The following is a 21,859-nucleotide window of genomic DNA, read 5'->3' as shown; positions in this document are numbered from 1 at the left end:
GACAGGGATAGGAATGGTGCGAATGCACTGCAAACTACGCAGACACCTGGTGTGAGGCGAGGCGAGGCGAGGAAGCCCACATCGCTACCAGTGGCGCCCTCCAGCACGACACTGCCACACCCCGCACAGGCCCTCCGCTGAACACCAGGGACAAGATGCGTCCTCCGCTAGTGTCGAAGGCTGCACGCGCCCAGCGAATGACAGGGGGTGCAACGAGCAGCAGTGCGTCTCACACACGCGGCGGTGCGCCCGCTAATTCGGCCGTCGCTCTGCTGGGACGCCGGGCGCGCCTCCCCGCGCCGTCCTCGAGGAACTGGCGGTTGCGGAAGGAAGCGCTTTCGTCAAATGCGGCCGAAAACTAACATTTTGTGTGTTGGGAGAAAAGCCGAACGCGAATTCTGCCGTGCTCCTACATTAGACGAGCGCCAACGGCCATACCATGATGAATACACCGGTTCTCGTCCGATCACCGAAGTTAAGCATCATCGGGCCCGGCTAGTACTTGGATGGGTGACCGCCTGGGAAACCCGGGTGCTGTTGGCTCCCTTCCTTTTTTTTTTTTTGTTATGTCGCCAGCCCGATTTTCAAACTACCTTTCTGTTGTGACAAAGATGCTTCCTTAAGCCTTTTAAACTACTGTAATGGTACGAAAATGCAGTAATTAACTCAGTTTGAGGGAGAATGTGCTAACCAAGTTTGCCAAGAAGACTTTGAAAACGACAAAACAGTACGAATCGGCAGGTGATTTTTGAAATACGTCACCGCCTATTGTTGTGTAGGAGTGTAGAGTTCCAAATTTGATTTGTAACCACGAATTTATTCCTTAGTCGTCTCGTCTCGTCTCGTCTCGTCTCGTCCCGCAGACGTTTGTCGTGCTTGCGCTGTCATATGGACCACGACCCGAGCGGCAGCGAGCGGCAGTCGAGCAGGGACGGGGACAGGGACAGGGATAGGAATGGTGCGAATGCACTGCAAACTACGCAGACACCTGGTGTGAGGCGAGGCGAGGCGAGGAAGCCCACATCGCTACCAGTGGCGCCCTCCAGCACGACACTGCCACACCCCGCACAGGCCCTCCGCTGAACACCAGGGACAAGATGCGTCCTCCGCTAGTGTCGAAGGCTGCACGCGCCCAGCGAATGACAGGGGGTGCAACGAGCAGCAGTGCGTCTCACACACGCGGCGGTGCGCCCGCTAATTCGGCCGTCGCTCTGCTGGGACGCCGGGCGCGCCTCCCCGCGCCGTCCTCGAGGAACTGGCGGTTGCGGAAGGAAGCGCTTTCGTCAAATGCGGCCGAAAACTAACATTTTGTGTGTTGGGAGAAAAGCCGAACGCGAATTCTGCCGTGCTCCTACATTAGACGAGCGCCAACGGCCATACCATGATGAATACACCGGTTCTCGTCCGATCACCGAAGTTAAGCATCATCGGGCCCGGCTAGTACTTGGATGGGTGACCGCCTGGGAAACCCGGGTGCTGTTGGCTCCCTTCCTTTTTTTTTTTTTGTTATGTCGCCAGCCCGATTTTCAAACTACCTTTCTGTTGTGACAAAGATGCTTCCTTAAGCCTTTTAAACTACTGTAATGGTACGAAAATGCAGTAATTAACTCAGTTTGAGGGAGAATGTGCTAACCAAGTTTGCCAAGAAGACTTTGAAAACGACAAAACAGTACGAATCGGCAGGTGATTTTTGAAATACGTCACCGCCTATTGTTGTGTAGGAGTGTAGAGTTCCAAATTTGATTTGTAACCACGAATTTATTCCTTAGTCGTCTCGTCTCGTCTCGTCTCGTCTCGTCCCGCAGACGTTTGTCGTGCTTGCGCTGTCATATGGACCACGACCCGAGCGGCAGCGAGCGGCAGTCGAGCAGGGACGGGGACAGGGACAGGGATAGGAATGGTGCGAATGCACTGCAAACTACGCAGACACCTGGTGTGAGGCGAGGCGAGGCGAGGAAGCCCACATCGCTACCAGTGGCGCCCTCCAGCACGACACTGCCACACCCCGCACAGGCCCTCCGCTGAACACCAGGGACAAGATGCGTCCTCCGCTAGTGTCGAAGGCTGCACGCGCCCAGCGAATGACAGGGGGTGCAACGAGCAGCAGTGCGTCTCACACACGCGGCGGTGCGCCCGCTAATTCGGCCGTCGCTCTGCTGGGACGCCGGGCGCGCCTCCCCGCGCCGTCCTCGAGGAACTGGCGGTTGCGGAAGGAAGCGCTTTCGTCAAATGCGGCCGAAAACTAACATTCTGTGTGTTAGGAGAAAAGCCGAACGCGAATTCTGCCGTGCTCCTACATTAGACGAGCGCCAACGGCCATACCATGATGAATACACCGGTTCTCGTCCGATCACCGAAGTTAAGCATCATCGGGCCCGTCTAGTACTTGGATGGGTGACCGCCTGGGAAACCCGGGTGCTGTTGGCTCCCTTCCTTTTTTTTTTTTGTTATGTCGCCAGCCCGATTTTCAAACTACCTTTCTGTTGTGACAAAGATGCTTCCTTAAGCCTTTTAAACTACTGTAATGGTACGAAAATGCAGTAATTAACTCAGTTTGAGGGAGAATGTGCTAACCAAGTTTGCCAAGAAGACTTTGAAAACGACAAAACAGTACGAATCGGCAGGTGATTTTTGAAATACGTCACCGCCTATTGTTGTGTAGGAGTGTAGAGTTCCAAATTTGATTTGTAACCACGAATTTATTCCTTAGTCGTCTCGTCTCGTCTCGTCTCGTCTCGTCCCGCAGACGTTTGTCGTGCTTGCGCTGTCATATGGACCACGACCCGAGCGGCAGCGAGCGGCAGTCGAGCAAAGTCGGGACAAGTCGGGACGTGGACAGGGACAGGGATAGGAATGGTCCGAATGCATTGCAAACTGCGCAGACACCTGGTGTGAGGCGAGGCGAGGCGAGGAAGCCCACATCGCTACCAGTGGCGCCCTCCAGCACGACACTGCCACACCCCGCACAGGCCCTCCGCTGAACACCAGGGACAAGATGCGTCCTCCGCTAGTGTCGAAGGCTGCACGCGCCCAGCGAATGACAGGGGGTGCAACGAGCAGCAGTGCGTCTCACACACGCGGCGGTGCGCCCGCTAATTCGGCCGTCGCTCTGCTGGGACGCCGGGCGCGCCTCCCCGCGCCGTCCTCGAGGAACTGGCGGTTGCGGAAGGAAGCGCTTTCGTCAAATGCGGCCGAAAACTAACATTTTGTGTGTTGGGAGAAAAGCCGAACGCGAATTCTGCCGTGCTCCTACATTAGACGAGCGCCAACGGCCATACCATGATGAATACACCGGTTCTCGTCCGATCACCGATGTTAAGCATTATCGGGCCCGGCTAGTACTTGGATGGGTGACCGCCTGGGAAACCCGGGTGCTGTTGGCTCCCTTCCTTTTTTTTTTGTTATGTCGCCAGCCCAATTTTCAAACTACCTTTCTGTTGTGACAAAGATGCTTCCTTAAGCCTTTTAAACTACTGTAATGGTACGAAAATGCAGTAATTAACTCAGTTTGAGGGAGAATGTGCTAACCAAGTTTGCCAAGAAGACTTTGAAAACGACAAAACAGTACGAATCGGCAGGTGATTTTTGAAATACGTCACCGCCTATTGTTGTGTAGGAGTGTAGAGTTCCAAATTTGATTTGTAACCACGAATTTATTCCTTAGTCGTCTCGTCTCGTCTCGTCTCGTCTCGTCCCGCAGACGTTTGTCGTGCTTGCGCTGTCATATGGACCACGACCCGAGCGGCAGCGAGCGGCAGTCGAGCAGGGACGGGGACAGGGACAGGGATAGGAATGGTGCGAATGCACTGCAAACTACGCAGACACCTGGTGTGAGGCGAGGCGAGGCGAGGAAGCCCACATCGCTACCAGTGGCGCCCTCCAGCACGACACTGCCACACCCCGCACAGGCCCTCCGCTGAACACCAGGGAGAAGATGCGTCCTCCGCTAGTGTCGAAGGCTGCACGCGCCCAGCGAATGACAGGGGGTGCAACGAGCAGCAGTGCGTCTCACACACGCGGCGGTGCGCCCGCTAATTCGGCCGTCGCTCTGCTGGGACGCCGGGCGCGCCTCCCCGCGCCGTCCTGGAGGAACTGGCGGTTGCGGAAGGAAGCGCTTTCGTCAAATGCGGCCGAAAACTAACATTTTGTGTGTTGGGAGAAAAGCCGAACGCGAATTCTGCCGTGCTCCTACATTAGACGAGCGCCAACGGCCATACCATGATGAATACACCGGTTCTCGTCCGATCACCGAAGTTAAGCATCATCGGTCCCGGCTAGTACTTGGATGGGTGACCGCCTGGGAAACCCGGGTGCTGTTGGCTCCCTTCCTTTTTTTTTTTTGTTATGTCGCCAGCCCGATTTTCAAACTACCTTTCTGTTGTGACAAAAGATGCTTCCTTAAGCCTTTTAAACTACTGTAATGGTACGAAAATGCAGTAATTAACTCAGTTTGAGGGAGAATGTGCTAACCAAGTTTGCCAAGAAGACTTTGAAAACGACAAAACAGTACGAATCGGCAGGTGATTTTTGAAATACGTCACCGCCTATTGTTGTGTAGGAGTGTAGAGTTCCAAATTTGATTTGTAACCACGAATTTATTCCTTAGTCGTCTCGTCTCGTCTCGTCTCGTCTCGTCCCGCAGACGTTTGTCGTGCTTGCGCTGTCATATGGACCACGACCCGAGCGGCAGCGAGCGGCAGTCGAGCAGGGACGGGGACAGGGACAGGGATAGGAATGGTGCGAATGCACTGCAAACTACGCAGACACCTGGTGTGAGGCGAGGCGAGGCGAGGAAGCCCACATCGCTACCAGTGGCGCCCTCCAGCACGACACTGCCACACCCCGCACAGGCCCTCCGCTGAACACCAGGGACAAGATGCGTCCTCCGCTAGTGTCGAAGGCTGCACGCGCCCAGCGAATGACAGGGGGTGCAACGAGCAGCAGTGCGTCTCACACACGCGGCGGTGCGCCCGCTAATTCGGCCGTCGCTCTGCTGGGACGCCGGGCGCGCCTCCCCGCGCCGTCCTCGAGGAACTGGCGGTTGCGGAAGGAAGCGCTTTCGTCAAATGCGGCCGAAAACTAACATTCTGTGTGTTAGGAGAAAAGCCGAACGCGAATTCTGCCGTGCTCCTACATTAGACGAGCGCCAACGGCCATACCATGATGAATACACCGGTTCTCGTCCGATCACCGAAGTTAAGCATCATCGGGCCCGGCTAGTACTTGGATGGGTGACCGCCTGGGAAACCCGGGTGCTGTTGGCTCCCTTCCTTTTTTTTTTTTTTGTTATGTCGCCAGCCCGATTTTCAAACTACCTTTCTGTTGTGACAAAGATGCTTCCTTAAGCCTTTTAAACTACTGTAATGGTACGAAAATGCAGTAATTAACTCAGTTTGAGGGAGAATGTGCTAACCAAGTTTGCCAAGAAGACTTTGAAAACGACAAAACAGTACGAATCGGCAGGTGATTTTTGAAATACGTCACCGCCTATTGTTGTGTAGGAGTGTAGAGTTCCAAATTTGATTTGTAACCACGAATTTATTCCTTAGTCGTCTCGTCTCGTCTCGTCTCGTCTCGTCCCGCAGACGTTTGTCGTGCTTGCGCTATCATATGGACCACGACCCGAGCGGCAGCGAGCGGCAGTCGAGCAGGGACGGGGACAGGGACAGGGATAGGAATGGTGCGAATGCACTGCAAACTACGCAGACACCTGGTGTGAGGCGAGGCGAGGCGAGGAAGCCCACATCGCTACCAGTGGCGCCCTCCAGCACGACACTGCCACACCCCGCACAGGCCCTCCGCTGAACACCAGGGAGAAGATGCGTCCTCCGCTAGTGTCGAAGGCTGCACGCGCCCAGCGAATGACAGGGGGTGCAACGAGCAGCAGTGCGTCTCACACACGCGGCGGTGCGCCCGCTAATTCGGCCGTCGCTCTGCTGGGACGCCGGGCGCGCCTCCCCGCGCCGTCCTCGAGGAACTGGCGGTTGCGGAAGGAAGCGCTTTCGTCAAATGCGGCCGAAAACTAACATTTTGTGTGTTGGGAGAAAAGCCGAACGCGAATTCTGCCGTGCTCCTACATTAGACGAGCGCCAACGGCCATACCATGATGAATACACCGGTTCTCGTCCGATCACCGAAGTTAAGCATCATCGGGCCCGGCTAGTACGTGGATGGGTGACCGCCTGGGAAACCCGGGTGCTGTTGGCTCCCTTCCTTTTTTTTTTTTTGTTATGTCGCCAGCCCGATTTTCAAACTACCTTTCTGTTGTGACAAAGATGCTTCCTTAAGCCTTTTAAACTACTGTAATGGTACGAAAATGCAGTAATTAACTCAGTTTGAGGGAGAATGTGCTAACCAAGTTTGCCAAGAAGACTTTGAAAACGACAAAACAGTACGAATCGGCAGGTGATTTTTGAAATACGTCACCGCCTATTGTTGTGTAGGAGTGTAGAGTTCCAAATTTGATTTGTAACCACGAATTTATTCCTTAGTCGTCTCGTCTCGTCTCGTCTCGTCTCGTCCCGCAGACGTTTGTCGTGCTTGCGCTGTCATATGGACCACGACCCGAGCGGCAGCGAGCGGCAGTCGAGCAGGGACGGGGACAGGGACAGGGATAGGAATGGTGCGAATGCACTGCAAACTACGCAGACACCTGGTGTGAGGCGAGGCGAGGCGAGGAAGCCCACATCGCTACCAGTGGCGCCCTCCAGCACGACACTGCCACACCCCGCACAGGCCCTCCGCTGAACACCAGGGACAAGATGCGTCCTCCGCTAGTGTCGAAGGCTGCACGCGCCCAGCGAATGACAGGGGGTGCAACGAGCAGCAGTGCGTCTCACACACGCGGCGGTGCGCCCGCTAATTCGGCCGTCGCTCTGCTGGGACGCCGGGCGCGCCTCCCCGCGCCGTCCTCGAGGAACTGGCGGTTGCGGAAGGAAGCGCTTTCGTCAAATGCGGCCGAAAACTAACATTCTGTGTGTTAGGAGAAAAGCCGAACGCGAATTCTGCCGTGCTCCTACATTAGACGAGCGCCAACGGCCATACCATGATGAATACACCGGTTCTCGTCCGATCACCGAAGTTAAGCATCATCGGGCCCGGCTAGTACTTGGATGGGTGACCGCCTGGGAAACCCGGGTGCTGTTGGCTCCCTTCCTTTTTTTTTTTTTGTTATGTCGCCAGCCCGATTTTCAAACTACCTTTCTGTTGTGACAAAGATGCTTCCTTAAGCCTTTTAAACTACTGTAATGGTACGAAAATGCAGTAATTAACTCAGTTTGAGGGAGAATGTGCTAACCAAGTTTGCCAAGAAGACTTTGAAAACGACAAAACAGTACGAATCGGCAGGTGATTTTTGAAATACGTCACCGCCTATTGTTGTGTAGGAGTGTAGAGTTCCAAATTTGATTTGTAACCACGAATTTATTCCTTAGTCGTCTCGTCTCGTCTCGTCTCGTCTCGTCCCGCAGACGTTTGTCGTGCTTGCGCTGTCATATGGACCACGACCCGAGCGGCAGCGAGCGGCAGTCGAGCAGGGACGGGGACAGGGACAGGGATAGGAATGGTGCGAATGCACTGCAAACTACGCAGACACCTGGTGTGAGGCGAGGCGAGGCGAGGAAGCCCACATCGCTACCAGTGGCGCCCTCCAGCACGACACTGCCACACCCCGCACAGGCCCTCCGCTGAACACCAGGGACAAGATGCGTCCTCCGCTAGTGTCGAAGGCTGCACGCGCCCAGCGAATGACAGGGGGTGCAACGAGCAGCAGTGCGTCTCACACACGCGGCGGTGCGCCCGCTAATTCGGCCGTCGCTCTGCTGGGACGCCGGGCGCGCCTCCCCGCGCCGTCCTCGAGGAACTGGCGGTTGCGGAAGGAAGCGCTTTCGTCAAATGCGGCCGAAAACTAACATTCTGTGTGTTAGGAGAAAAGCCGAACGCGAATTCTGCCGTGCTCCTACATTAGACGAGCGCCAACGGCCATACCATGATGAATACACCGGTTCTCGTCCGATCACCGAAGTTAAGCATCATCGGGCCTGGCTAGTACTTGGATGGGTGACCGCCTGGGAAACCCGGGTGCTGTTGGCTCCCTTCCTTTTTTTTTTTTTGTTATGTCGCCAGCCCGATTTTCAAACTACCTTTCTGTTGTGACAAAGATGCTTCCTTAAGCCTTTTAAACTACTGTAATGGTACGAAAATGCAGTAATTAACTCAGTTTGAGGGAGAATGTGCTAACCAAGTTTGCCAAGAAGACTTTGAAAACGACAAAACAGTACGAATCGGCAGGTGATTTTTGAAATACGTCACCGCCTATTGTTGTGTAGGAGTGTAGAGTTCCAAATTTGATTTGTAACCACGAATTTATTCCTTAGTCGTCTCGTCTCGTCTCGTCTCGTCTCGTCCCGCAAACGTTTGTCGTGCTTGCGCTGTCATATGGACCACGACCCGAGCGGCAGCGAGCGGCAGTCGAGCAAAGTCGGGACAAGTCGGGACGTGGACAGGGACAGGGATAGGAATGGTCCGAATGCATTGCAAACTACGCAGACACCTGGTGTGAGGCGAGGCGAGGCGAGGAAGCCCACATCGCTACCAGTGGCGCCCTCCAGCACGACACTGCCACACCCCGCACAGGCCCTCCGCTGAACACCAGGGACAAGATGCGTCCTCCGCTAGTGTCGAAGGCTGCACGCGCCCAGCGAATGACAGGGGGTGCAACGAGCAGCAGTGCGTCTCACACACGCGGCGGTGCGCCCGCTAATTCGGCCGTCGCTCTGCTGGGACGCCGGGCGCGCCTCCCCGCGCCGTCCTCGAGGAACTGGCGGTTGCGGAAGGAAGCGCTTTCGTCAAATGCGGCCGAAAACTAACATTCTGTGTGTTAGGAGAAAAGCCGAACGCGAATTCTGCCGTGCTCCTACATTAGACGAGCGCCAACGGCCATACCATGATGAATACACCGGTTCTCGTCCGATCACCGAAGTTAAGCATCATCGGGCCCGGCTAGTACTTGGATGGGTGACCGCCTGGGAAACCCGGGTGCTGTTGGCTCCCTTCCTTTTTTTTTTTGTTATGTCGCCAGCCCGATTTTCAAACTACCTTTCTGTTGTGACAAAGATGCTTCCTTAAGCCTTTTAAACTACTGTAATGGTACGAAAATGCAGTAATTAACTCAGTTTGAGGGAGAATGTGCTAACCAAGTTTGCCAAGAAGACTTTGAAAACGACAAAACAGTACGAATCGGCAGGTGATTTTTGAAATACGTCACCGCCTATTGTTGTGTAGGAGTGTAGAGTTCCAAATTTGATTTGTAACCACGAATTTATTCCTTAGTCGTCTCGTCTCGTCTCGTCTCGTCTCGTCCCGCAGACGTTTGTCGTGCTTGCGCTGTCATATGGACCACGACCCGAGCGGCAGCGAGCGGCAGTCGAGCAGGGACGGGGACAGGGACAGGGATAGGAATGGTGCGAATGCACTGCAAACTACGCAGACACCTGGTGTGAGGCGAGGCGAGGCGAGGAAGCCCACATCGCTACCAGTGGCGCCCTCCAACACGACACTGCCACACCCCGCACAGGCCCTCCGCTGAACACCAGGGACAAGATGCGTCCTCCGCTAGTGTCGAAGGCTGCACGCGCCCAGCGAATGACAGGGGGTGCAACGAGCAGCAGTGCGTCTCACACACGCGGCGGTGCGCCCGCTAATTCGGCCGTCGCTCTGCTGGGACGCCGGGCGCGCCTCCCCGCGCCGTCCTCGAGGAACTGGCGGTTGCGGAAGGAAGCGCTTTCGTCAAATGCGGCCGAAAACTAACATTTTGTGTGTTGGGAGAAAAGCCGAGTGCGAATTCTGCCGTGCTCCTACATTAGACGAGCGCCAACGGCCATACCATGATGAATACACCGGTTCTCGTCCGATCACCGAAGTTAAGCATCATCGGGCCCGGCTAGTACTTGGATGGGTGACCGCCTGGGAAACCCGGGCGCTGTTGGCTCCCTTCCTTTTTTTTTTTTGTTATGTCGCCAGCCCAATTTTCAAACTACCTTTCTGTTGTGACAAAGATGCTTCCTTAAGCCTTTTAAACTACTGTAATGGTACGAAAATGCAGTAATTAACTCAGTTTGAGGGAGAATGTGCTAACCAAGTTTGCCAAGAAGACTTTGAAAACGACAAAACAGTACGGATCGGCAGGTGATTTTTGAAATACGTCACCGCCTATTGTTGTGTAGGAGTGTAGAGTTCCAAATTTGATTTGTAACCACGAATTTATTCCTTAGTCGTCTCGTCTCGTCTCGTCTCGTCTCGTCCCGCAGACGTTTGTCGTGCTTGCGCTGTCATATGGACCACGACCCGAGCGGCAGCGAGCGGCAGTCGAGCAGGGACGCGGACAGGGACAGGGATAGGAATGGTGCGAATGCACTGCAAACTACGCAGACACCTGGTGTGAGGCGAGGCGAGGCGAGGAAGCCCACATCGCTACCAGTGGCGCCCTCCAGCACGACACTGCCACACTCCGCACAGGCCCTCCGCTGAACACCAGGGACAAGATGCGTCCTCCGCTAGTGTCGAAGGCTGCACGCGCCCAGCGAATGACAGGGGGTGCAACGAGCAGCAGTGCGTCTCACACACGCGGCGGTGCGCCCGCTAATTCGGCCGTCGCTCTGCTGGGACGCCGGGCGCGCCTCCCCGCGCCGTCCTCGAGGAACTGGCGGTTGCGGAAGGAAGCGCTTTCGTCAAATGCGGCCGAAAACTAACATTTTGTGTGTTGGGAGAAAAGCCGAACGCGAATTCTGCCGTGCTCCTACATTAGACGAGCGCCAACGGCCATACCATGATGAATACACCGGTTCTCGTCCGATCACCGAAGTTAAGCATCATCGGGCCCGGCTAGTACTTGGATGGGTGACCGCCTGCGAAACCCGGGTGCTGTTGGCTCCCTTCCTTTTTTTTTTTTGTTATGTCGCCAGCCCAATTTTCAAACTACCTTTATGTTGTGACAAAGATGCTTCCTTAAGCCCCTTAAACTACTGTAATGGTACGAAAATGCAGTAATTAACTCAGTTTGAGGGAGAATGTGCTAACCAAGTTTGCCAAGAAGACTTTGAAAACGACAAAACAGTACGAATCGGCAGGTGATTTTTGAAATACGTCACCGCCTATTGTTGTGTAGGAGTGTAGAGTTCCAAATTTGATTTGTAACCACGAATTTATTCCTTAGTCGTCTCGTCTCGTCTCGTCTCGTCTCGTCCCGCAGACGTTTGTCGTGCTTGCGCTGTCATATGGACCACGACCCGAGCGGCAGCGAGCGGCAGTCGAGCAGGGACGGGGACAGGGACAGGGATAGGAATGGTGCGAATGCACTGCAAACTACGCAGACACCTGGTGTGAGGCGAGGCGAGGAAGCCCACATCGCTACCAGTGGCGCCCTCCAGCACGACACTGCCACACCCCGCACAGGCCCTCCGCTGAACACCAGGGACAAGATGCGTCCTCCGCTAGTGTCGAAGGCTGCACGCGCCCAGCGAATGACAGGGGGTGCAAAGAGCAGCAGTGCGTCTCACACACGCGGCGGTGCGCCCGCTAATTCGGCCGTCGCTCTGCTGGGACGCCGGGCGCGCCTCCCCGCGCCGTCCTGGAGGAACTGGCGGTTGCGGAAGGAAGCGCTTTCGTCAAATGCGGCCGAAAACTAACATTTTGTGTGTTGGGAGAAAAGCCGAACGCGAATTCTGCCGTGCTCCTACATTAGACGAGCGCCAACGGCCATACCATGATGAATACACCGGTTCTCGTCCGATCACCGAAGTTAAGCATCATCGGGCCCGGCTAGTACTTGGATGGGTGACCGCCTGGGAAACCCGGGTGCTGTTGGCTCCCTTCCTTTTTTTTTTTGTTATGTCGCCAGCCCGATTTTCAAACTACCTTTCTGTTGTGACAAAGATGCTTCCTTAAGCCTTTTAAACTACTGTAATGGTACGAAAATGCAGTAATTAACTCAGTTTGAGGGAGAATGTGCTAACCAAGTTTGCCAAGAAGACTTTGAAAACGACAAAACAGTACGAATCGGCAGGTGATTTTTGAAATACGTCACCGCCTATTGTTGTGTAGGAGTGTAGAGTTCCAAATTTGATTTGTAACCACGAATTTATTCCTTAGTCGTCTCGTCTCGTCTCGTCTCGTCTCGTCCCGCAGACGTTTGTCGTGCTTGCGCTGTCATATGGACCACGACCCGAGCGGCAGCGAGCGGCAGTCGAGCAGGGACGGGGACAGGGACAGGGATAGGAATGGTGCGAATGCACTGCAAACTACGCAGACACCTGGTGTGAGGCGAGGCGAGGCGAGGAAGCCCACATCGCTACCAGTGGCGCCCTCCAGCACGACACTGCCACACCCCGCACAGGCCCTCCGCTGAACACCAGGGACAAGATGCGTCCTCCGCTAGTGTCGAAGGCTGCACGCGCCCAGCGAATGACAGGGGGTGCAACGAGCAGCAGTGCGTCTCACACACGCGGCGGTGCGCCCGCTAATTCGGCCGTCGCTCTGCTGGGACGCCGGGCGCGCCTCCCCGCGCCGTCCTCGAGGAACTGGCGGTTGCGGAAGGAAGCGCTTTCGTCAAATGCGGCCGAAAACTAACATTTTGTGTGTTGGGAGAAAAGCCGAGTGCGAATTCTGCCGTGCTCCTACATTAGACGAGCGCCAACGGCCATACCATGATGAATACACCGGTTCTCGTCCGATCACCGAAGTTAAGCATCATCGGGCCCGGCTAGTACTTGGATGGGTGACCGCCTGGGAAACCCGGGCGCTGTTGGCTCCCTTCCTTTTTTTTTTTTGTTATGTCGCCAGCCCAATTTTCAAACTACCTTTCTGTTGTGACAAAGATGCTTCCTTAAGCCTTTTAAACTACTGTAATGGTACGAAAATGCAGTAATTAACTCAGTTTGAGGGAGAATGTGCTAACCAAGTTTGCCAAGAAGACTTTGAAAACGACAAAACAGTACGGATCGGCAGGTGATTTTTGAAATACGTCACCGCCTATTGTTGTGTAGGAGTGTAGAGTTCCAAATTTGATTTGTAACCACGAATTTATTCCTTAGTCGTCTCGTCTCGTCTCGTCTCGTCTCGTCCCGCAGACGTTTGTCGTGCTTGCGCTGTCATATGGACCACGACCCGAGCGGCAGCGAGCGGCAGTCGAGCAGGGACGCGGACAGGGACAGGGATAGGAATGGTGCGAATGCACTGCAAACTACGCAGACACCTGGTGTGAGGCGAGGCGAGGCGAGGAAGCCCACATCGCTACCAGTGGCGCCCTCCAGCACGACACTGCCACACTCCGCACAGGCCCTCCGCTGAACACCAGGGACAAGATGCGTCCTCCGCTAGTGTCGAAGGCTGCACGCGCCCAGCGAATGACAGGGGGTGCAACGAGCAGCAGTGCGTCTCACACACGCGGCGGTGCGCCCGCTAATTCGGCCGTCGCTCTGCTGGGACGCCGGGCGCGCCTCCCCGCGCCGTCCTCGAGGAACTGGCGGTTGCGGAAGGAAGCGCTTTCGTCAAATGCGGCCGAAAACTAACATTTTGTGTGTTGGGAGAAAAGCCGAACGCGAATTCTGCCGTGCTCCTACATTAGACGAGCGCCAACGGCCATACCATGATGAATACACCGGTTCTCGTCCGATCACCGAAGTTAAGCATCATCGGGCCCGGCTAGTACTTGGATGGGTGACCGCCTGCGAAACCCGGGTGCTGTTGGCTCCCTTCCTTTTTTTTTTTTGTTATGTCGCCAGCCCAATTTTCAAACTACCTTTATGTTGTGACAAAGATGCTTCCTTAAGCCCCTTAAACTACTGTAATGGTACGAAAATGCAGTAATTAACTCAGTTTGAGGGAGAATGTGCTAACCAAGTTTGCCAAGAAGACTTTGAAAACGACAAAACAGTACGAATCGGCAGGTGATTTTTGAAATACGTCACCGCCTATTGTTGTGTAGGAGTGTAGAGTTCCAAATTTGATTTGTAACCACGAATTTATTCCTTAGTCGTCTCGTCTCGTCTCGTCTCGTCTCGTCCCGCAGACGTTTGTCGTGCTTGCGCTGTCATATGGACCACGACCCGAGCGGCAGCGAGCGGCAGTCGAGCAGGGACGGGGACAGGGACAGGGATAGGAATGGTGCGAATGCACTGCAAACTACGCAGACACCTGGTGTGAGGCGAGGCGAGGAAGCCCACATCGCTACCAGTGGCGCCCTCCAGCACGACACTGCCACACCCCGCACAGGCCCTCCGCTGAACACCAGGGACAAGATGCGTCCTCCGCTAGTGTCGAAGGCTGCACGCGCCCAGCGAATGACAGGGGGTGCAAAGAGCAGCAGTGCGTCTCACACACGCGGCGGTGCGCCCGCTAATTCGGCCGTCGCTCTGCTGGGACGCCGGGCGCGCCTCCCCGCGCCGTCCTGGAGGAACTGGCGGTTGCGGAAGGAAGCGCTTTCGTCAAATGCGGCCGAAAACTAACATTTTGTGTGTTGGGAGAAAAGCCGAACGCGAATTCTGCCGTGCTCCTACATTAGACGAGCGCCAACGGCCATACCATGATGAATACACCGGTTCTCGTCCGATCACCGAAGTTAAGAATCATCGGGCCCGGCTAGTACTTGGATGGGTGACCGCCTGGGAAACCCGGGTGCTGTTGGCTCCCTTCCTTTTTTTTTTTTGTTATGTCGCCAGCCCAATTTTCAAACTACCTTTCTGTTGTGACAAAGATGCTTCCTTAAGCCTTTTAAACTACTGTAATGGTACGAAAATGCAGTAATTAACTCAGTTTGAGGGAGAATGTGCTAACCAAGTTTGCCAAGAAGACTTTGAAAACGACAAAACAGTACGGATCGGCAGGTGATTTTTGAAATACGTCACCGCCTATTGTTGTGTAGGAGTGTAGAGTTCCAAATTTGATTTGTAACCACGAATTTATTCCTTAGTCGTCTCGTCTCGTCTCGTCTCGTCTCGTCCCGCAGACGTTTGTCGTGCTTGCGCTGTCATATGGACCACGACCCGAGCGGCAGCGAGCGGCAGTCGAGCAGGGACGGGGACAGGGACAGGGATAGGAATGGTGCGAATGCACTGCAAACTACGCAGACACCTGGTGTGAGGCGAGGCGAGGCGAGGAAGCCCACATCGCTACCAGTGGCGCCCTCCAGCACGACACTGCCACACCCCGCACAGGCCCTCCGCTGAACACCAGGGACAAGATGCGTCCTCCGCTAGTGTCGAAGGCTGCACGCGCCCAGCGAATGACAGGGGGTGCAACGAGCAGCAGTGCGTCTCACACACGCGGCGGTGCGCCCGCTAATTCGGCCGTCGCTCTGCTGGGACGCCGGGCGCGCCTCCCCGCGCCGTCCTCGAGGAACTGGCGGTTGCGGAAAGAAGCGCTTTCGTCAAATGCGGCCGAAAACTAACATTTTGTGTGTTGGGAGAAAAGCCGAACGCGAATTCTGCCGCGCTCCTACATTAGACGAGCGCCAACGGCCATACCATGATGAATACACCGGTTCTCGTCCGATCACCGAAGTTAAGCATCATCGGGCCCGGCTAGTACTTGGATGGGTGACCGCCTGGGAAACCCGGGTGCTGTTGGCTCCCTTCCTTTTTTTTTTGTTATGTCGCCAGCCCAATTTTCAAACTACCTTTCTGTTGTGACAAAGATGCTTCCTCAAGCCCCTTAAACTACTGTAATGGTACGAAAATGCAGTAATTAACTCAGTTTGAGGGAGAATGTGCTAACCAAGTTTGCCAAGAAGACTTTGAAAACGACAAAACAGTACGAATCGGCAGGTGATTTTTGAAATACGTCACCGCCTATTGTTGTGTAGGAGTGTAGAGTTCCAAATTTGATTTGTAACCACGAATTTATTCCTTAGTCGTCTCGTCTCGTCTCGTCTCGTCTCGTCCCGCAGACGTTTGTCGTGCTTGCGCTGTCATATGGACCACGACCCGAGCGGCAGCGAGCGGCAGTCGAGCAAAATCGGGACATGTCGGGACGGGGACAGGGACAGGAATGGTGCGAATGCACTGCAAACTACGCAGACACCTGGTGTGAGGCGAGGCGAGGCGAGGCGAGGAAGCCCACATCGCTACCAGCGGCGCCCTCCAGCACGACACTGCCACACCCCGCACAGGCCCTCCGCTGAACACCAGGGACAAGATGCGTCCTCCGCTAGTGTCGAAGGCTGCACGCGCCCAGCGAATGACAGGGGGTGCAACGAGCAGCAGTGCGTCTCACACACGCGGCGGTGCGCCCGCCAATTCGGCCGTCGCTCTGCTGGGACGCTGGGCGCGCCTCCCCGCGCCGTCCTCGAGGAACTGGCGGTTGCGGAAGGAAGCGCTTTCGTCAAATGCGGCCGAAAACTAACATTTTGTGTGTTGGGAGAAAATCCGAACGCGAATTCTGCCGTGCTCCTACATTAGATGAGCGCCAACGGCCATACCATGATGATTACACCGGTTCTCGTCCGATCACTGAAGTTAAGCATCATCGGGCCCGGCTATTAGTATTAGCTGTTGGCTGTACTGTGGACTTGTGGTAACCTTTTTGGAAGTATGCAGAGAAGTTAGGTGTGAATTTTGTTTAGTTTTCAAAAGGGTGGTGTTTACAAACCCTACTTGATAACAGTGAATGTGCAATCAAGAAAATGTAACAAAAAATTAATATTTAATAAAGTTTAATAAGATAAAGTGGTTAAGGCGTCTGACTAGAAATCAGATTCCCTCTGGGAGCGTAGGTTCGAGTCCTACCGACTGCATCCGTTTTTTGTCTTTAGGAAGGAGGAGCAGAAAATTTCGCGGTTTGCCTGTCGTTTTGGTACCTCGCCACACCTCTCCTCTCACAGCCGTTTATAGCGCCTGTCCTTTTGATAAGGGCGAATTCCAAGCGTCAGCTTTCGCGTCAGCCGAGCAAAGTCGGGACAAGTCGGGACATACTACAGGATGGCCTGCTTGGAGAAACGACGGAAAGAAAACGTTAATTTAACAGCACGTGGCTCACATACTCATACGCGAAAATTTGCGCCCGTTGCGGTGGCCGTGAATCGAACCCGGATCAACTGCTTGGAAGGCAACTATGCTCAACATACCACCACCACCGCACAGCCGCTGCTCGCAACGTCGCGCTGTGTCGGCTTCGCGCCCGCCGGCAGTGGCCAACGGTGATAGTAGCTGTAGGCGCTTTACGAGGTAGGAGGGTGCATCCACACGCATTCGGGTAGCGCCTCCACGCACGCTGCGTCTTTGGGCAAGACTCGTCGCCGCGGCCGCAACGTTACTCACACGATAGTGATGAGCGGTCGCTATAAGGCAGTGTAGTGGGGGACTCGGCGTGTGTAGCACTTTTTTCGGTCGTATCCGACGTCGCTGGGTGGCAATCCCACTTTCCCTGCAGACAGCTGCTCGGGAATGTGCTCGGCAAGCACGGACGTCATCGGACGTCCGCCCGCAACAAATGCAACTAACAAAATGAGAACAACAACTAAAAAAGTGGTAGGTTGTTCGCCTACCACGCGGGCGGCCCGGGTTCGATTCCCGGCCGATGCATCGTTTTGCTGTTCTCGCTATAATGCCGCCGCGCCGATTGTTCGCTTGAGCTGCGTCAGCCTCAGGAATGTGTAGCAGGATTCGCTGTGAGAAGAACCAAACACGCAGCACGCAAGAGGCCGTACTTGGACGGTCGCGTGCTATTTCTGAACTCTAGCGTCGGCCTGGCCCTGCAGGCCGCTGTGTCCAGGTGCCGCAAGGGCGATGTACTGTAACCTCAGGCAGTGCTGCTTTCCGTTGAAAAAGCTGCGGCAGCAGTTTAATCTAGCCAGTCGGGAAAGCACGTGTAGCAACATAGCAGATTCTTGAGAAAGCGCCAACTGTCTATCTCTAATATGTGGGACTTACCAAGTTTCCTGGGACGTTTGTTGCAACGTGCCTCGGTAGCGCAGTAGGTAGCGCGTAAGTCTCCTAGTCTTAAGGTCGTGAGTTCGATCCTCACCCGGGGCATTTAATTTGCTGTACATAATGGCTGAATTAACGGCGTTGCTGTTGCTAGGGAACGAACTTAATTGTCGTTTGTTATCCGCAAGGAGTCCACGCCTCAGCGTCAAAATGTTTACTTCCAATTATGGCAAGGTACAACTTTGATCTTTCTCCTCCCCTGTTATGAGTAAAATATGATGCAAATAGCAATGAATAGTCAGTTTCGAGCTGTGCGCCATGCCAGTCTGCACGCACAAATACGCTCGCAAACAGAGAACACCACTGAGTCCGGATTCAGCACGAAATGCGGGAGGAGAGGGAGTAAGTCTCACGTTTATTGAGCAAATCCTGTGTGGTCTAGTGGCCACATTCCGGCTTTCGCTGTCGCCGCGGTCGGACGTGCCAGCTGGTTGCTCCGCGTCGTCGGTGTCGTTGCCAGTGTTTACTGTTTGCCGTTGTGTGTTTCTGTGTTCCGAGTGATTCACGTGCATTGTACTTTTTTTTTGTGGTCGTCCTTTTCGTCAGCAACTTGCCGATCTTGTACGGGATTCGGACTTGACCGGATTCCATACAGCTGCAGCGCCATGTCTACCACCATCCGTAAAAACACCCTGGTTTTCGGCTTTTACAAGGATACCCGCCGAGTGCAACCGACCGCCCTCGAGATTCATGACTGGCTAACCGAGGTAATAGGCATCACTTCTGATTCTGTGCACACCACCCAGCTAGATTCTGATCGTTATTGTGTGTTTGTCAAGTTTCTCAGTCCAGTAGCAGTTGATCGACTTATTGAAAAAATTGGCAAACAAGTCCCTTTTGTTCATCGCGACGGCACCACTAGTATGGTTACTGTAACACGTGCCGATACCTCGATTCAGACGGTTCGAGTACTTAACTTGCCCATAGAGATTGACAATGCTAAAATTAAAGATGCACTTTCTAAGTTTGGTGAGGTTAAAGAAATTGTCAACGAAAAGTGGTCGTCTCGCTACAAATTACAATGTTTCAATGGGATTAGATCTGTGGACATGGAAGTAAAAATGAACATTCCTTCTCACATTACGGTTGATGGTTATAAGGCTCACATTATATATTCTGGTCAAGCCCCCACATGCCATATCTGCAATGAACTAGGCCATCTTCGCCAGGACTGCCCCCGCCGAGTTTTTGTCTTAAAAAATAATCTCCAGCCGCGGCGTAGATTAACACTTAACGAGGTCATGGCAGTAGATACTTCTGGTTCTTCTGCAGACCCTGATGTTGATGCTCCCCAGGCAACTACCTCCGAGACCCCGCCCATAACCGCTGATGCGTTTCCACCACTCGTCGGACGGCAAACTGCTGCGCCAGTTTGTCTTGAAAGTGAATCTCAGCAAAAGAAAAGGCCGCTGGAACGTAGTGATGAGCATTCGGATGAGGAAGTATCTCCCGCGACTCCTGCAGCCCGGAAACCAAAACCATCAACCGCGGAGGATTTAGTACCAGATGATGTTATGCGGGTCGATTTTGAAGCCAGTGCGGATGGACTTGAGGGGATGCCGAATTCTGAGACGCCGGGTCATGAACAGGAACCTCCAATTTTGAGTGCCGCGCCCGAAGGACAACAGCCGCTACAACGCGCACACAGTGAGGACGTGTTGTGTCAACAACGCGCTACAGCTGACGCCCGACAACAAGTTTCGGGCGGAAGTAAACAAGTGCAAGTGTTTACCAACCTGCCAGCTGCCGGCAGCAGTGCTGCGACAACGGCACGACCACGTCTCAAAGAATCCACAAAAACTTCGGGACCTCAAAACGCCCCACGACGAAGGCTCAATCCACAGCCAAATCTCTCCGCTTCTCGCAACAAGGGAAATTCCACTTCCTCGCAAGCGGATATAGTACCCCGAAATATTAGTTATGAAATTGTGAGGGAACGATCCGGTGATGACAACAGCAAAGAACTCGGCGAAGCCCATCCTCCACAGTAGTAATTCCGTTGGTACGAGGCTTGTTCCATGCTGTCGCCTACGGTTGCAAAGCTTCTTTGTGTTTTTTTTTCTGTCCTTTTCTCCGGTTATGGTTCACAGCATTCACTGTGTCGTTTTTGCTACAACCGGCTTATGATTCGTAGTGTATCACTTGTTATCGTTTTTATTTTGCTTTTTGATCCAATAATCCTCTCATGGCTGCTCACATTATACCCTTTTTAATTCTGCAGCCGGCACTCTTGAGCTCGATCGTTTTGTTATACTTTTACATCTCATTACCTATATGCTACAGGCCTACACTATCACCTCCCTTAATATCAATAGGATTACGTCAGAGTTAAAACTTGCTTTATTAAAACAATTTTTGTTTGACTCTGGTACAGATATTGCCCTTTTACAGGAGGTTGCAACATGGCAACTTAACATTCCCGGCTATGTTGCAATAATCAGTTTCGCTCCTGAATTCAGTGCTGGCACAGCGATTTTAGTTAGGGAAGGAATACCTATAACCGATGTCGAAAAGTTAGACTCTGGACGGGGCATAGGCGTGAATATCATGGGCGTCAGTGTAATCAATCTGTATGCACCATCTGGAAGTACACGGCACGCTGACAGATCGAAGTTTTTTAAGGAGGATATCATTTACTTACTGCGGAGAGACTCGCCAAACTTGATCATTGCCGGCGATTTTAATTGTGTATTGCACCATAAAGATCAATCCCCCAATTTTAATTATTCCCCTGAATTAAACTTTCTTGTTTCCCAAATGAAACTGAGGGACGCGTGGGAAGTTAAGTATCCCACGCTTGTGAAATACACGCACATTTCCCATAATTCCAGTAGCAGGATTGATAGAATCTATATGTCAAGTCACATAGTGAGGAATTTGCTTCAAGTGGAAATCACTCCAGTCAGCTTCTCTGATCACTGTAGTGTGAGTGCCTGCATAAACTTAGACCGGCAACCAACTCACTGGTTTAGGAATCAGTGGAGCATGAATGTCGGCCTTTTAACAGACGACGAGCTCGAGGTCGAATTAAAGACAGCTTGGGAATTTTGCTTGCGCTCTGTACACAACTTTCCGAGTGTTTTAGAGTGGTGGACCCGCAAGGCGAAGCCCAAATTACGGAAAGTAATTATATCTTATAGTATAGAGAGATCTCGGGCAGTTCACCGTACAATGGAATTTTACTACATGGTCTTAAGGGATTTGTATGATCAGGCAGATGGCTCAGACAGGCGCCTGTCCGACATCAAGAAAATTAGAGCGACATTATTAAGCTTAAAGAGAAAACAACTGGAGGGTCTTAAACTTAAGTCAAAAGCCAGATCCGTTAGCGAGGACGAAACGGCTGCGTTATATCATTTGATTAAACATCGCAAGCACCGACGACGGATATTCATGGACGAACTTAAATTAGAAAACGGTACTGTCCTCACTGTGCAAAACGAGATAATCAGAGAAATCCACAGGTATTACAGTGCCCTGTATGAGGCAGAAGCAACGCAAGAGGACGATTTGGATGAGTTATTTGCGTTTACAACCTCCACAATTACTGCCGACGACAACACCAGCTTATTTTCAGCTGTTAGTCCAGATGAAGTCCTTGAAATAATTCGCGGCTCCCCTAAAAGTAAATCGCCGGGCCCTGATGGCCTTCCGGTCGAATTCTATCAACGATATTGGAGTATCATAGGTGATAAGTTGACACAAGCCGTTAACGACGTACTGCGGGGAAAGTTTGTACCATCAGAACTTAAAGAATGTAAAATCGTGTTGATTCCTAAAAATAATCTTAATTCAGATTATAAGATTATTGCGAGAGCTTTAAACAATCGAATGATGCCGTTGACCGCAAACATAATTGGGCAACAGCAAACTTGTGCTTA

The 21,859-nt window shown here is 53.3% G+C and overlaps 18 non-coding genes across 18 annotated transcripts; all 18 read left to right on the top strand.

The window, feature by feature from the left end:
* The first annotated feature begins 424 nt into the window (after positions 1–424).
* LOC126102876 (5S ribosomal RNA) lies at positions 425–543 on the top strand. The gene has a single exon (XR_007523135.1). It is a non-coding gene; the product is annotated as a 5S ribosomal RNA (ribosomal RNA).
* Positions 544–1,366: 823 nt separating this feature from the next.
* On the top strand, positions 1,367–1,485 carry LOC126102863 (5S ribosomal RNA). The gene has a single exon (XR_007523123.1). It is a non-coding gene; the product is annotated as a 5S ribosomal RNA (ribosomal RNA).
* Positions 1,486–2,308: 823 nt separating this feature from the next.
* Positions 2,309–2,427, top strand: LOC126102979 (5S ribosomal RNA). Its single transcript, XR_007523229.1, has one exon. It is a non-coding gene; the product is annotated as a 5S ribosomal RNA (ribosomal RNA).
* An 837-nt stretch (positions 2,428–3,264) lies between these two features.
* LOC126101795 (5S ribosomal RNA) lies at positions 3,265–3,383 on the top strand. The gene has a single exon (XR_007522512.1). It is a non-coding gene; the product is annotated as a 5S ribosomal RNA (ribosomal RNA).
* An 820-nt stretch (positions 3,384–4,203) lies between these two features.
* LOC126101696 (5S ribosomal RNA) lies at positions 4,204–4,322 on the top strand. The gene has a single exon (XR_007522421.1). It is a non-coding gene; the product is annotated as a 5S ribosomal RNA (ribosomal RNA).
* An 823-nt stretch (positions 4,323–5,145) lies between these two features.
* Positions 5,146–5,264, top strand: LOC126102850 (5S ribosomal RNA). The gene has a single exon (XR_007523112.1). It is a non-coding gene; the product is annotated as a 5S ribosomal RNA (ribosomal RNA).
* Positions 5,265–6,088: 824 nt separating this feature from the next.
* Positions 6,089–6,207, top strand: LOC126101710 (5S ribosomal RNA). Its single transcript, XR_007522434.1, has one exon. It is a non-coding gene; the product is annotated as a 5S ribosomal RNA (ribosomal RNA).
* Positions 6,208–7,030: 823 nt separating this feature from the next.
* On the top strand, positions 7,031–7,149 carry LOC126102838 (5S ribosomal RNA). Its single transcript, XR_007523101.1, has one exon. It is a non-coding gene; the product is annotated as a 5S ribosomal RNA (ribosomal RNA).
* An 823-nt stretch (positions 7,150–7,972) lies between these two features.
* LOC126102651 (5S ribosomal RNA) lies at positions 7,973–8,091 on the top strand. Its single transcript, XR_007522936.1, has one exon. It is a non-coding gene; the product is annotated as a 5S ribosomal RNA (ribosomal RNA).
* Positions 8,092–8,929: 838 nt separating this feature from the next.
* LOC126102826 (5S ribosomal RNA) lies at positions 8,930–9,048 on the top strand. The gene has a single exon (XR_007523090.1). It is a non-coding gene; the product is annotated as a 5S ribosomal RNA (ribosomal RNA).
* An 821-nt stretch (positions 9,049–9,869) lies between these two features.
* On the top strand, positions 9,870–9,988 carry LOC126102958 (5S ribosomal RNA). The gene has a single exon (XR_007523210.1). It is a non-coding gene; the product is annotated as a 5S ribosomal RNA (ribosomal RNA).
* An 822-nt stretch (positions 9,989–10,810) lies between these two features.
* Positions 10,811–10,929, top strand: LOC126102972 (5S ribosomal RNA). Its single transcript, XR_007523223.1, has one exon. It is a non-coding gene; the product is annotated as a 5S ribosomal RNA (ribosomal RNA).
* Positions 10,930–11,746: 817 nt separating this feature from the next.
* LOC126102787 (5S ribosomal RNA) lies at positions 11,747–11,865 on the top strand. Its single transcript, XR_007523059.1, has one exon. It is a non-coding gene; the product is annotated as a 5S ribosomal RNA (ribosomal RNA).
* An 821-nt stretch (positions 11,866–12,686) lies between these two features.
* On the top strand, positions 12,687–12,805 carry LOC126102957 (5S ribosomal RNA). Its single transcript, XR_007523209.1, has one exon. It is a non-coding gene; the product is annotated as a 5S ribosomal RNA (ribosomal RNA).
* Positions 12,806–13,627: 822 nt separating this feature from the next.
* On the top strand, positions 13,628–13,746 carry LOC126102971 (5S ribosomal RNA). The gene has a single exon (XR_007523222.1). It is a non-coding gene; the product is annotated as a 5S ribosomal RNA (ribosomal RNA).
* An 817-nt stretch (positions 13,747–14,563) lies between these two features.
* LOC126101761 (5S ribosomal RNA) lies at positions 14,564–14,682 on the top strand. Its single transcript, XR_007522481.1, has one exon. It is a non-coding gene; the product is annotated as a 5S ribosomal RNA (ribosomal RNA).
* Positions 14,683–15,504: 822 nt separating this feature from the next.
* On the top strand, positions 15,505–15,623 carry LOC126102775 (5S ribosomal RNA). The gene has a single exon (XR_007523048.1). It is a non-coding gene; the product is annotated as a 5S ribosomal RNA (ribosomal RNA).
* A 2,327-nt stretch (positions 15,624–17,950) lies between these two features.
* On the top strand, positions 17,951–18,023 carry Trnar-ccu (transfer RNA arginine (anticodon CCU)). The gene has a single exon. It is a non-coding gene; the product is annotated as a tRNA-Arg (tRNA).
* The last annotated feature ends 3,836 nt before the right edge of the window (positions 18,024–21,859 follow it).

This window comes from Schistocerca cancellata, chromosome 9 (assembly GCF_023864275.1).
Source record: "Schistocerca cancellata isolate TAMUIC-IGC-003103 chromosome 9, iqSchCanc2.1, whole genome shotgun sequence".
In the NCBI taxonomy this organism is placed as follows: Eukaryota; Metazoa; Arthropoda; class Insecta; order Orthoptera; family Acrididae; genus Schistocerca; species Schistocerca cancellata.
Note: the sequence above shows the minus strand (reverse complement) of the source record. Positions and strands in the feature narration are given on the sequence as shown.